This window comes from Numenius arquata, chromosome 17, assembly GCF_964106895.1.
Source record: "Numenius arquata chromosome 17, bNumArq3.hap1.1, whole genome shotgun sequence".
NCBI classification, from domain to species: domain Eukaryota; kingdom Metazoa; phylum Chordata; class Aves; order Charadriiformes; family Scolopacidae; genus Numenius; species Numenius arquata.
This window is the reverse complement of record NC_133592.1, coordinates 8,690,863-8,704,989: the sequence shown is the minus strand read 5'-3', so window position 1 is coordinate 8,704,989 and position 14,127 is coordinate 8,690,863.

Genomic DNA, 14,127 nt, shown 5'->3' with positions numbered 1-14,127 from the left:
CCTTCCCAGCTGGGAGGCTGCGAGGATGCCAGAAGAACATGGGGGGAAACGCGATGTTGGGAGGAATGGGGCAGAAACACATCTTCTGGTGTTTTCCCTTCCCTGGTAACCCCATAGCAGCTCTCTGCTGGGTCTGTGCATGACCCAGAGGACATGGCTCCACTGGGATGCTGGATGGTGCTTTGCTTTTTGAAGCTGGGGTGGGATGGAGACAACAGGCTCTCAATGGGACATGGATTTAACCATGGGGACATGGATGCCAGCCCCAGGTCACCCCGGTACCCACAGTGCTGCCCATCCATCAAGGCCCACCCAAGCCAGGGGGGTACAGGGACCTTGCACCGCACAGTGACATCCAGCCGGGTGACACAACGTCCTGTGGCCTTCTGGGCTGGGCTTGCTCTGGTTTCTTACTCTGTTTGTCCCCCAAGTAAAATACCTCACACGAACCCACTCTCTCCAAACCAACCATCTTCGCAATAAAGAGCTGCTCCTGCAAAATCTACTGCCTTTAACCTGTTGATAGACATTAACGCCTTTACTTTCATTTACTGATGTTATTCTCCTTTAATTCTTTATTAATTCCCACATCAGCCACTCCGTCAGTTGCCCGGGATCGAAGTGGAGCTGACAGGCCTGTAATTATCCAGGTCATCTCATTTATCCTTTTTAAAGGTTGGCAGAGATCTCACCTGGGAAATCAGCGGAGCAGATTCAGCTCTTGTTTTTGACACAGACACGAGTTTGGTTTTCCTCCTGCGATGGGTCCCTGCCCCCAGGCTGGGGGTCTTGCTGGAGTTGCCTAACCAGCACCTTGCTTACAGCCACAGGCACCATCCCCGTCTCCTGTAGCGTCCCAGCTTTTGTTAAAAACTGGGAAAACAGCACAGAAGGGCCCCTCATCCTCTCTGCAGCTTGCAGAGCATGAGCTGGGCTCTAGGAGTGACAATTCTCAGGTGTCACCACGATATACGCTATATTTCCTAAGCATCCCCTGGTCTGGGGTCTATTGTCACCTCCGTCACGCAGCAGGATGCTTTTCCTCCATTTCCCAGTTTGAAAACAAATGTTCAAAACTAAAGTAAGTAAAATTAAAGCAGGCAGCAGCCTTAACCCAGTTAGGGAAAACTGGGTTATTTCCTTCTGGAAGTAACAGTTCTCCCTGCACTGGGTGTTCATGGTGGTTCCTGACCCGATGTCCCCAGGGCGGGGGGGGGGGGGGGTCAGGGTGTGCCCCCTTCCCTACCCAGGGCAGTGGTGTCAGGGCCAGAAGCTGCCCCCACAAGGACTCCTGGTTGCTCTTTGGCCCAGGCTGAGCTTTTCCCCGTCAAACAAAATACCGTGAAGCTGCAAAGAAAATGAAATAGAGAGCATTTGCAGGCAGCAAACATCCATATCAGGGCTCCTCCAGCAGATAACTTATAGCCACCTATAAAAGCTACATACAGCATGTCTTTCCAAGGCCAGGCTGCTTTTAACACCCATCAAAAGACACCGAAAAAAAAAAAAGAAGCAAAGGGGGATGAACAAAAGCAGCAATGCTATGGAGAAGCGCCCTGGCTGCGTCGCAGGAGAGGCAGCCTGTTCACACACACCTATCCCCTTTGATCCCGCGCTCCTCGATTCTGATTTTTCACACTTAGAAAGGATGCTGCTTCTTCAGGCAGCGCCGTGAGCGACCGGCCGAGCCCCACGGGTTCCCGCTGCAGACGGTACAAAGCACTCGAGAGATGGATGGGAAAGAGCTTCTCCGTCTGCAGCCATGCGTTGTGGCACGCTGGCAGGGGAGATGGGCAGAAAAGCCCTCACTCGTTGCCATCTGGCACCCGGAGTCCAGGGAGCCGGGGCTGGAGGTGAAGGAGAAAATAGCTTTTCTGTTTACCCGCTTTGGAGGAAGGAGGAGGAGGCTAAATTGGGACCAAGAGCCGCTTTGCCAGCCTGGCAGGGAGCGCAGAGCCACATTTGTCACCCCTCCAAGACCTTCTCCCTGAAGGCAGATGAAAGAAATGGGGGGGTTTGGTGCTGGGATGCGCTGAGAACCAGAGCAGACATCACCAGGCTTCATCCAGTGTTGATCAAAACCCCTCTGGGAAGCAGCTTTATACCAAAGGATTTGTGTGGGATTGCTGTTCAGCGGCAGAAGGGGGTGTTACAAGCAAAGGCGCCGCAGGGAGGTTACCAGGGGATGAAAACCCACCGTGTTTTAATGCCTGAGGCTTGCTGGGGCTTGGTGGCATTTCTCCGGCTTTGTAATCCTGGTTTGTGCTTCCCAGCAGGTCACAAGCTGGAGGCCAAAGGCGTGAAACACAACGGGCAGCGTGGAGGAGGTGGCCCGATGGCGAGGGATGCTCTGCAGGGCTCGGCACGGCGGGGAAGGAGACAACAGCAAACCCCATGGCACCTTCCAACAAGGCAATGGCCTCCAAGCAAGTGTTTGTTTGCAAGTGGCAGAGCAAGTGCTGCTGTACAGCCCTGACAGAGGGAGCTCAGCACTGCTCCAGAGGCTGAAATTCAGGTCAAGGAAGGGATTCAGCCAACTATCTTCCTTCCCTCCACCTGAAGGCATGTTTGTAAGGTCCTAAGGCATGGGAAGGATCCCAGGGCAGCTCGGGGGATGTCACAGGGCTGTTCCCATCCAACACACTGAGCTCCAGATGAGCGGACCCCAGGGTGTCCACAGTGAGCTGCCAGGTGGGTGGCATTGCTCCAGCACTGCCGGCAACCTACGTCAAAGCAACATCAACGTTTCCCACCAAGACTTCTGAACATGACGTTCCTGCCTGTGCCCAGGCGACTTTGTTGTTCATCTCTTCTGGCTGCGAGATGCTCCTCTGCTCCTTTCCAACTGACCTTGGGCTCCTCTTCCTACTCGCTGCCTACCCCGTCCTTTTACCACCACCTCTCTCTTCAGCAGCACCAGGAGCCAGCAGCTGGAGCCAGCACGGACACCAGAGATGAAGGAAACCCACCGGGTCCCTCTGCCCTCCCTGGCCATGGCAGAGCCATCGGCAGGGCAGGACAGTGGGTTGTACAGCCCCAGCTCACAGCAGCTTTGCTGGTGCCACACTCCAACCTCACTCTTCAGCTTGGAGAACCACCACCCACACAGAAAGGACAAACACCAAGTTCTTTCTGAGCACGGCAGGCAGCATTTCCATGTGTCCCTACTTCTGGCACGATAAACCCTGGCACATCATAAGGAGGGAGACCACTGCTGTCAGAAAGGCTTTTAAAAAGCTTTGTTCGATACACAGGTGGTTGTTAAAAATCCCAGCGTCGATTCTCCGTGCACATCCCCACCAGCCCATCCCTCCCCGACCTCCCAAACCCGCCACTTCTCCAGCACTGGAATCCCTTTGTATGGCAGCATTTTATAGAATGCACTCAATATGAAGAAGCTATGCAGTAGAACTGACAGAAATGTCTTTTGAGCACACCTAAAGCTGCTTATTAACCAGAAAGGAGACACAAAGAGCACAAACTACTTACTGGGATATTAGGGCTGGCGTGTGCAGCCTGTGCGCAAGCCCCATCGCTGCCCGGAAAACTTCTCAGGAATTCAATAGCGCCAAGGATTTAATAGCTGCGGGGATGAAGCTGTGAAAAATAAATGGGCTTTGTTTGGTAGCTTCCTGCCACTTGTGGAAAACAGTGATTTCAAACGCTGGGAGTTTAAAGCTGGGTATTTTTTAAAATAATAATAAAAAAAAATCTAAGGAGATTTCCAGCCGACACCTGAGCTGTGAGATGAGCTTGTTCGGGAAGTGTTGGGGAAGGAGAGCAAGGCATTGGAAATGCTTGTCCATTCTTCCCTCCTGTGAGGGCATTAGGGCAAACCAAAAAGAGCCTTCAGCCTCGTGGGTTCTGCCTCGCTTCTCAGCGCTGTGCTGGGCTTGGGTGGGATATTGCTGCCAGGAGGTGAGATTTCTTGCAGGAGCAGAGGTGCGTGCGCCATGGGGTGAGCGTCAGCCCCACACCAAGGGACGGGGCAGGACAAAGTCTCTGACCCACAGCAGGCAGACTGCAAAGCCAAAGCCGCTCTCTCACCTGTGGAAACGCAGCCCAGCAGCGGGAGGAAGCATTTCCCTTATTTACAGCAGCTTCCTGGGACCCCAGGTCTGAATTGAAAGCGTTTGCTCGCTTTTCGAGAAGCTATTTACTCTACAGAGGAACGTACGGCATCTCCATAAATTTCAGCAATGTCCAGAGGGCAGCAGGATCAGAGAAAATGCCCTGACCATGAATCCATCAATCTCTTCAGGAAAGAATCAATTTTTATGTGCTTGTAGCTGTGGGGATTATTGTTGACCTTGTGAAATCATAAATAGAAGGCACTTTTGGCACAGTCCCTGCTTTCGTTTGGTTTATTTTTCTCTTCCTCTCTCCTCCACCTCCCTGTTTTTGGAAGGTAGCTGCCTGCTTTGCAGGCAGCCTGCCCACAGCAACCTCCCTTGGAAATATCCATGCATCCTTTTTTTTTTTTTTTTTTTTTTTTTTTTGCTAAAGGCAGAAGAGCACAAGCTCTTGATACTCCTGGGCTCCATCTCCTGCCAGGGGAACACACCCAGCCAGTGCTCGGGTTCACATCAGAATGGCCAGGCAGGCGAGCATGGTGCCCAGAGCCCCTGCAGGCTGTGAAACACATCCAAAGTCTCTGCTGCACTCAATTAAACTCTTACGGCTCTGCTTTTTTCACCGTGCACTCACAGGCTTCATGTTCCCAGGTCAAGCTGGGCTGTCTAGTTAAAGAGCATCAAATAAAGTGCATACGTCCATAACAAATGAGCTCAGAGTTTAAGTCATTACATTCTTAAAGACACCTTCAGCATCAAATCTGGCTCTGAGCGTGCTCTCAACCCCCTTTTATGGTCTCTCAAATCATGTGCATGCATGGGTGCTCTTCTGCAGAAGCAGCACAAACCCCCAAGAAACCATTTGAAATCTGCATCAGTAATCTAAAGGCTTTTGCAACAATCTTCCTCCTGCTCTCCCACCTCCCCAGCCTTCCCGCAGGGAGAGCTATGGGTTTCTTCCTACAGCAGGGCGGGTAGGTACTACAGCATCTCACACCAAGAGTGTCCGAGCAAACCTCCATGAAAAAAACTTGTCCTTGTCTTTGATTTGCACAATTCCACCCTGAAGCAGCATCACAGGGTGCTCTAAGAGCTGCCCCAGCCTTGGATGGGTGCCTGGTACCCCCTGGGCTACATTAGACAGACTCCGAGACTCCCCTTCTTGTTCCTTGAGAAAATTTCTTTGCCTGGTCAGCTAAGGAAACTGTAGGGATGCTTTTATATTTAGTAGATTACAAAGCTGCTAAGCTTCAAGAAGGACACAAACAAAGAATTAATACAAATCGAAAATGTTCTTTCCCCCCCCCCCCCGCCCCTGCCATGCCTTTGGGGCAGCCCTACCAGCTCGCTTCACGCAGGCTCTCTCTCGGAGCAAAGCCCCGGTTGTCAGCACCACGATGCAAGGAGCAGCCAGGCTCCTCCCGTCAGATGGACCCACTTTGCCTTATCATTAATTAACCATCTAAGGAAGCAGCAAATGTTTTTCCACATTACGCCTCGGTGGAAAAAAGTACTAACAACATATTTTAAAAGAAGCAGCTCTAATGCCCCAAAGACAGCAGCTAGATCAGGCCTCTTGCTTCTTCCCAGTTGGACAGGTTCCGGACAGGACAGCTGTGGATTTGGGGCGACACCCTCCATGCCATGAGCATCATCTGGCACCCCATTTCTCTCTCTTAGGGTGTTTTGGTGGTCAGAAGACAAGTGCTGTTCGGGCTGTCCTTGAGCAGCCCTGACATGGCTTCACGGTTCAGGAGGGTCCTACCCCAAGAGCCTTGGGGAAAGATGGTCAGGAGGGTCCTGGAGAGAATATTTCACAGCACTTCCCTTTTGCTGTTGCCTCTCAGCAGACAGAAGCAGACAGTGCTGCAAACATCTTCCTTCAGGTCCCTGCCACAGCTGCCAGTATCACCTGAGACTGGCACTTATCCTGCTTGAACCTCACCTTTCCTTCTCTTTTCTTTTCTCCCTCCATAATAAAACAGCAAATCTACCATTCCTCCACCCAGCTTTTGGCCCCAAGCACCTTTGCAGACCCCATCCTGAGCTCGGTGCTTTCTGCAAGGCAGTAATACGCTATTCCCTCATCCACATTAGTCATAAAAACAGGGCTCAGACCTTCATAGGTTTTAAAGAAAATGAGAGTGGGGTCTCACCCTCGCAAAGGACCGCACCGGTGCGGGGATGCTGCTCCCCTGCAGCCAGGCTGCCCCGCTCATGGGCAAACTGCTCTGCTGCTAAATGAAGGCAACGCAGTGCCCCGGCAGAATATGATGAAATTAATAAAGAAAATGCAAGGCAGCCAGCACGAGCAGCACTTCAATCAGGTCAGATTAAAAATTAAGTTTAAAAAATTTTTCCCAGATTCAAATCTAGTTTATCCCATTGACAATTCATGAGCAGCTCAGCTCCGGACAACAAGCAAGAAGAGAGGACAAGGGCTCTGCAGAGAATGAAGAGACCCATCTGGGCCCATGTCCTCCCTCTTCAGCACAGGACCAGGTTCTGGTGCACGTCCTGGGAGATGCTCAGTGCTGGGCTTTGTAGAGCAAACCCACCTGCGACCATCATGGCTGGTCCTCTCCCATGGGCACCATGAGCACCCCACAGCCAGGATTTAAACCCAGAATTGCCTTTTGCCAGATGCAGATCCAGATCTGGCAGGAATAGCCCTGAGCAGCACCCCAGGCTCTGCACGGGCACTGGATTGTGCTAATCCAAGAGCTCTCCCCCAGCTCATCTACCCTTGGGCATCCAAGTAGCAGAACTATCACAATTGCTCCCATAGCTCTCCCCACCTCGAGCCCCTGCAGCTGGTAGGATCCCTGGACAATCAGCAAGATTCATTGACCATCATCATTAACTCATGGCCGCTCTCAGAAAACAAGGGGAATCACAGCAAGCCAAGCCACAGGTCCCTCGGCCGACAGCCAGGAGCACAATGCCAGCCAACCCTGCTCTTTCTCCAGATGCACAGCCCGGGGTTGCCTTCCCCTTCTTCTCCGGCACCCAACCAATTAACTAAACAAACAAGGAAGCAGCAGTTCACCCAGCGCTGGCTTCTCCAGCACCTTGCTAGCAATCCTCCCTCGAATGAAGTCTAGCAGATTTCCCTGCCACTCCAGACAGCTTGAGGGATAAAAGTCAGCCTCAAAATCTGACCTATTTGCCAGCACCCATCCTAAAACACCCCCCATCTCTCCCCAGGCTGCTGGGGGCTGCCTACATGCCTGATCACCCCTGGGGCAGAGCCAGGTCCCCCTTCAGACAGCGTTTCAGCACTCTCTGCCCCTGATCCTGTTGCTCAGCTCCGTTATCTGGATGCCCACCCCATCCCTATGTATCTCCAGCTCGCCAATCACTCATGGCATCAGGGCAGCCCTTCTTCATTGGCACACACATATGCTGGGTGAGGCTGCTCCTTCCCCACACCCCCCGCGTCAGCCTGAGCTTCCCCAAAAACCAAGGACAGGCTGTTCCGCAAGGTGGCTAAGGCAGGATGTTGCTGTCACACGGAGCTGTGACCTGGGGTCCTCAGTTCTTCTTGCACGTGGAGACACGCTGCAGCCTCGCCCCGAAACACCTCTCCAGCTCCCAGGGAGCATCCCAGCAGCTTCACCGCCCCGGGATGAGCCACAAGGCTGGATCACGTTTCCCACAAAGCATCGCACCCTTACAGATCCCACAGGAACGAGGCAAGGCACAGGTTTTGTAAAACTGCTAAGGGGAAAAAAGAATGATATATATTTTACAGACCCATCTTCTGCACAGACAGGCAGCTCTTTGAAAGTCGGAGTGCCTTGTAAAATCTGGGTCAGTTTTGTGAGATTATTTTGAAGGAGTGGAAAATCATTTTGACAACCTCAAACTACCCCATTTGGGCTTTTTTTTATTATTATTATTATTCTTTCCCCCTGAACAAAGGGCCTCAGAATGACTTTTTGTCTTTATACTCTACTGAAGTTAAATCAAAGTTAAGACCCAAACAAAACGCCCCGAATGATTGGTGACAGAGCTCTGTGAACTCTCCCCGCGGAGCTGGTGGGGAGCAGCCAGGTCTCTCACCCGGACCAGCGCTGCCATAAATGATTAACTGAGTCACTTAAATCACTCCTGGTCTCACCGATGCTCCTCATTTAAGCCCAATTCCCTTATTTTTCCAGCCCCGGAGACATCATCTCGAGCGACATAGACCAGGGAGTCGTGTTCCCACCCAGGACCCACTGATGCCCTGTTTATGGGATGGGAATAAGAAAATACATTACAGAAGAGCATCCCCAGTGTGGGGATGGAGCTGGTTATACCCTGTCCTTGATGCATCCCTGTGCCCTGAGGGATGAACTTATTGCCCAACCACAGGCAGAAGCTGCCTCCAAAGCCACCCACCTTCCCATCACAGGCAGGTGGGCCAAAAGTGTTGCCCCACATGTGATGAGACCTATTTGGGGACACAAATTGAGGTGACAGCAGCATCACAGGGTGAGTACCATGGGTCTTGCTGCACCAGGATTTGCCTGCTTCAGCAGAGATCTCACCCTGACCAGCATCATCTGCTCTCCTCACCCACCACTCCTATTTCAGGAGTGACTAACCAAACACACATTGCTGTGACCTTCCCTAAATACAGCCCAAAGGGTGTAAGACGAGGCTTTGAGGAGCAGAGAGGTGGTGAAGGAGGTACAAGCCCACCCCATGGGTGGCAGATCACCCCCAGACTCTTTGGGGGGCTACAAGAGCCCTGTCTGTTTGAGGACCTGCTCCCACAGGGGGGGGCTCCCAGACTCGATTGGGCTGCACTCCCACACCAGGGTGCTGGGTGCTCCCAGGGCTCCAGCACCTTCCTGCACAGCTCATCAGGCTCTGCAGCACAAGGACTGCAATGGAGCGGGTTATAATTTCATTTCCCTTGCAAATGAGGCCCCGTTCCTTCCCCATCCCCTCATCAGCAGAGCCGTCATCTCCACCCCACTCCCCACCATCCCTCGCCGCCTACACCACTCACTTCAATTTGTTCACCCAGCCCCGACAAACAGCCATTTCCATTTTGCGAGGAGCCCTGGCTGTCGCTGTCTTGCAGACAGTTATCAGGCAGGTTTTCTTATTAATGAAGTTATGACAGTTAACTATTAATAACAACAGCAACTTGCTTTTCCAGCAGATGTGGTTCCCCGAGACCTTATCTGATGCCAGTTGCTGAAGGCCATCGCTGTATGGACATGCTGCTTAGGATGGGATGCTGCAATGGGCTAGTGCCTACGTAAAAAGGGGCTTTGTGGATGTGGGAAAAGTGCTGAGTTCTGAGATGTGGATGCAATGAGCTGGAGAACCCTGACAGGTCCCATCTCAACACTATGCTCCCCCTAAGCCCCGACTCAGCCTCACCACTCACTCCTGGCAGGGAGTATTTTATCCCCCTTTCCCAACCCTCCTGCGTGGTGGGGGTCCAACATCAGCCAGCCCCAACCCACGATCTTTGCCAAGACACTGACTGTTTTGCTATATTTAAACAGCCCTGGGAGCACTCTTGGTCTCAACAGACCCGTTCCCTAGAAAAGGTGCTTTTGAACTAAACCTGCTGCAGCAAACTAATTAAAAACAAGCCCAAAACAGTCCCAGGGAACTCAGAGCACAATTAAGACTGCAGAAAGCCCCAGAAAACAAAGACCCAGAGGTCCCAAATTCCCTCCCAGGCAGGGGATGGGTGCAGGCGCTGGGTGGGGGGCACAGGGGAGCAGCCACAGGGTCACACTACCTCCTGGAGTGGCACCTGCCTCAGTTTCCCCACTCTGGCTAATGCACAGCCTCCCACGGGGGATTCAGATCGCACTGACCTTCCAGAGAGAGCTATGCCCCGTGGCCAGGATCCTGCACCACCTTGGCTGGGAATCCTGCAGGGATAAGAGAAAGAACCATTTACAAGGGGTCCTGCTGCCCTCCCTGGACCTCTCCTCACCCTGACCCAGCCCAGCACATTGGTGTCCCCCCAGCCCACAGTCACCTTCTGCCCTGGCTGCTATCAGTACCTGGGTATTTCTGGGTGGCCCCAAGGATGGGCTTCACCTTCCCCCCCAGCCCTCCTCCCTGCAGAGGGGATCAATGCTGGTCCCGCTAGGAAAAACCAAGACAGCCAGCAGGATCCAGCCCCGCTTTCATTAATTTCTGTTGAATAATTAAACCCTGGGAAGTTAATACTTTCTGCTTAAAAACTCAGATTGCAGTGTTTGTAATTACTGTTTTATTGAAGCATTAAAAATTAAAGGGCATCCTGAGGTTACAGTTAGTGTGAGAGCTGCACTCAGCCCTGGGTTAGAGGAAACCAAGCTCTCGGGGACCAGCCCAGCAGTGAGGGGGAGGGCAAAATAGCCTCTCCATCCCTCCTCCTGCCATGGAGAGCAGGTTTTGGGGATCACCAGTTACAGAAGGAGAAACCCCCCAAACCTGGGGGTCCCAGCCACAAGCCCTGCCCAGCTCAGCCTGGTTCCTGAGACTCAGGCTGCCTATCTCAGGATGGGGGGGATCCCTGACAGCCCCTAAACCATCACACATGTCACTGCCAACACCACCCCAACCCTCCCCACGGTCACAGGGGTGGGGATACCAACTCACCAAAAGTCAGCCTCAGGTCCACCAACCATCCCTCCTTCTGCAGCCAGGCTCCAGACCAGCCTAGAGCCCCCCACCTGCAGCAGCACAGCCCAAAGCCCCTCTCTCAGCCCTTTATAGGCCCCAGCTGCTCCCACCCTCCCTGCACTGTGGGGTGGGCTTGCTGGAGGCCAGGCTGGCTCCAGGCTGCTGTGTCTGGACCCCTGGGAATAGGTAACGAGGGCAGAAAGGTGCTTTTAGGACCACAGCTTCAAGGAATCCTCATCTCCTCCCTACGTCTTGCATGCTCCCATCCCTTTGCCATCACTTCATCCCATCACAAGTGGAGATACTCAGTCTTGAAATTCACAGCCAGAGCATCCCCTGGCCCCATGGGACTGGGGCATGTCTGGGGCAGGAGGATGCTCTGATGTGGGGTGGCTTCCCAACCCCCTGGAGCAAGGGGGCACGGCCAGTGTCCCATGTCCGGCCAGGCAGCTTTGCTGCAGACAATAAATGGCTGGAAATGTTGGTGGGCATTTTCGTGTATGCAAAAAGATGAGTAGGTGAGTTGAAGAATTACCAGCTGGTGTTGAGGTGCTCATCACCCACACGTGGAGCACCCCTCTGCCAGCTGCCGGCGGGGAGATGCTGCTGGATGCAGGGGGAAGGCAGGGAGGGGACGTGGTGGGAGAAGGCAGAGCTGCTTCTGTGCTGTAGGTGTCGGGGAGGTGACCCCCCCCAGACCCCGCTAGCCCACGCATGCCAGCCCAGTCTGTGCTGGGAGCAAGGGCTGGAAGGGCATGGAGGCATCCTGGGATGTTTAAAACACTGCTGGGTGGCACAGTGAGCATGGACCATGAGAAGGGTGACAAAAGCCACCTCAGTCCCCACTGAGGACACCTCTTTCTTGCAAAGACAAGAGTCGGCCCAGGGGTGATGAGGCGTCCCTTGTTTTCCCAAAGTCCTATTTTAGGAAGGAAAACAAACATAAAACCCAAACAGGAGATGCTTTATTGGTTCTGGGTGGGGAGGAAGCGCTATTCACATCATGTCACATCACTGCTGCCAAGCCGAGAGCATCCCCTGTCCCTCCCGCTGCTCCCCCTGGCCCCACGTCCCAGTCCTGCTCTTCCCTCCCAGCCTCCACAGAATTTCTCTTGGGAGATGCTTGTGCCGCATTTCCACCCTCAGCCACTTTAATGCTTGTGTTTCTGCACAGTTCGCAGTCCCGAGTGTTGGCAGGTTGTGTGGCCGAGAGCCCAGAAATATCCATCAGTTCTTTCCCCACCAGCCTGTGCCACTCCAGTTTGGGCTGCTCGGTTCCCCAGTTTGGGGCTGCATTACTCCAGTTTGGCCCTCTGGTAACTCATTTTGGGGGATGTAGCAGGGGCTCAGCCCTGCTCTGGAGCATCTGACCAACCCAGCCATCCCATGCCACATGGACCAGCACCGTCCCCACAACCCAGGGACCAGCTCGGGCGGGATGGCCCCACAGACTCCCAAACTGGTTGCCATGGCAGCCAATTTTCAACTGTGTCATCGGTCTCCATGGCAATAAGACTTCTCCCTCCCCATCCAGGGTGGTGCGGTGTTGCTCAGGGGGTGCCACAGCAGCTCCCCCCCCAGCTTGAGAGCATTCCCTGGGTCCCCAGCAGCACCCCCCCAGTTCCCCCCAGCGGCTCTGCCCTGCAAGCAAACCAGTACAACCAGTGCAGCTCAGTACACCTGCACAGACAGCGTCTGCCTGGGTACCCGAGCAGCCGGATGGGGCACGAGCTTGGTGTGAACTCAACAAGAGACAACATCAATTTTTCTTCCTTCTGCCCCCCCTCGCCCTCATCCCTGATGGTTTCCCACCGCTGTCTGTTGTAGCTGGGGCCGCCTGGCAGGTAATTGGCTCTTTCTCAAACTGAAATAAGCAGGGCTGTAAACCATCCCTCTGGTAGGAGAAGGAGACAAGCTTTGTAAAATGACGCACGGCAGATGCAGATTAATTTTATTTTACAATCCTGTTGAGGATTTTGAGCTAGCCGCCGATACGGGTCTAAAAATACCATCGGGGTCCTCGAGTTTTTATTTTGCCTGTTCAACAACACTTACAACAAAAACACCCGACCGAAATAGCATCTACAAAACCAGACCGAGCCCCCTGGGAGCGATGAGCGATGGCAGGAGCTGGAGGTGGGGAGGTGCGAAGGCACCGGCTGCGCTGGGGGGGCGGCCGGAGGAGGATGCCGACAGCATCGCCCCTTCCTCTGCGGCAAAACACCCCTGCACTGGCGCTGACCCCCAGGATCCGCACGAGTTCTCTGGGGCTTTGGCTAAAGCTGAGCCAAGTGTAAGAAGGAGCATAATCCTGTGTTTTCTGTGCTGTTCAATACGGGCAGTAACGATCCTGGGAATTGCTGCGGCGAGTTTGTCTTCTCTGGGGCATTTAATAGAGCTTTGCCCAACCTGCTTTGATGCGTCCTGGGCTCTGGGCACCCTACATTTCCTTTGGAGACACGCTGGGAGCCAGCCCTTGGGGTGAAGCCTCTCCAAAGGGCTTCAGGGAGCAGTGGGGGGAAGCAAGGTGGGTTTGGAGCTCGGGCTGGGCTTAGTCCTGAGCTGCCACGGGGACTCCGAGGGGTCCAGAGCCCACTGGCACCGTGGGACAACAAACGTGACCAAGAGCAGTGCAGGAGGATGCTCCGTATTCCCGCCGAGATGAACCCATCATGGGAGGACACTGCTTAATTAACGTGCTCAGAAAAAAGAATAATAAGCAGATGTTTTCATTCAGGCTCTTTCTAGCATAAAACAGCAGTGGAGAAGGACAAAAAAAAGCCAATGAAATCTTCCCTCAGTTTAGTCTTCTGGTAGAAAACTGCTCAAACAGGAGCATGGCAGCCAAATTCGCCGTGTTCTTGGAAAAGCAGAGATGATGCAATCCAGTCAGTCACAAGGGGGGTCACTGGGTCACAGTGCCACCTCCCCACCTGTCACCCATCCTGGCGAGCAGCACATCAAGGGGACCATTCCCGGTCCAATTCCCCCTCCCCAGGGTGTGCCTGGGTGGCGGCGGTGGCAGCTCTGGTGCTGGGGACACCTAACTCCGTGTCCTCTGCTTTTATAATAAAGTTAAAGCAGATAGTGTGGTTGTTGCCTGGGGGGGGGAGGAGAGAGGAAGATGATTAACCACTATAATCCCAATTACTGCTTCTAATTGGGATTAATTTGTTGAGTTAATTAAGTGTGGAAATCCGTTGCCTCCCAGATTTCTTTAATGAACTTCTTGCTCCCAAGTCCAGTCCCTGCCTTGCCACATCTGGCCACAGCTGGCAGGGCAGAGGGCTGGTCGCTACTGTGTGATAATGTAGAGATTGTGGTGGCACTGCCACCAGCGGTGACAGCCAGCCGAGCTTCACTTTAGCACCCAGTTGCTGTTCTTCCTTTGGCAGAGATGGAGAGATGGCAGGATCTGGGGACA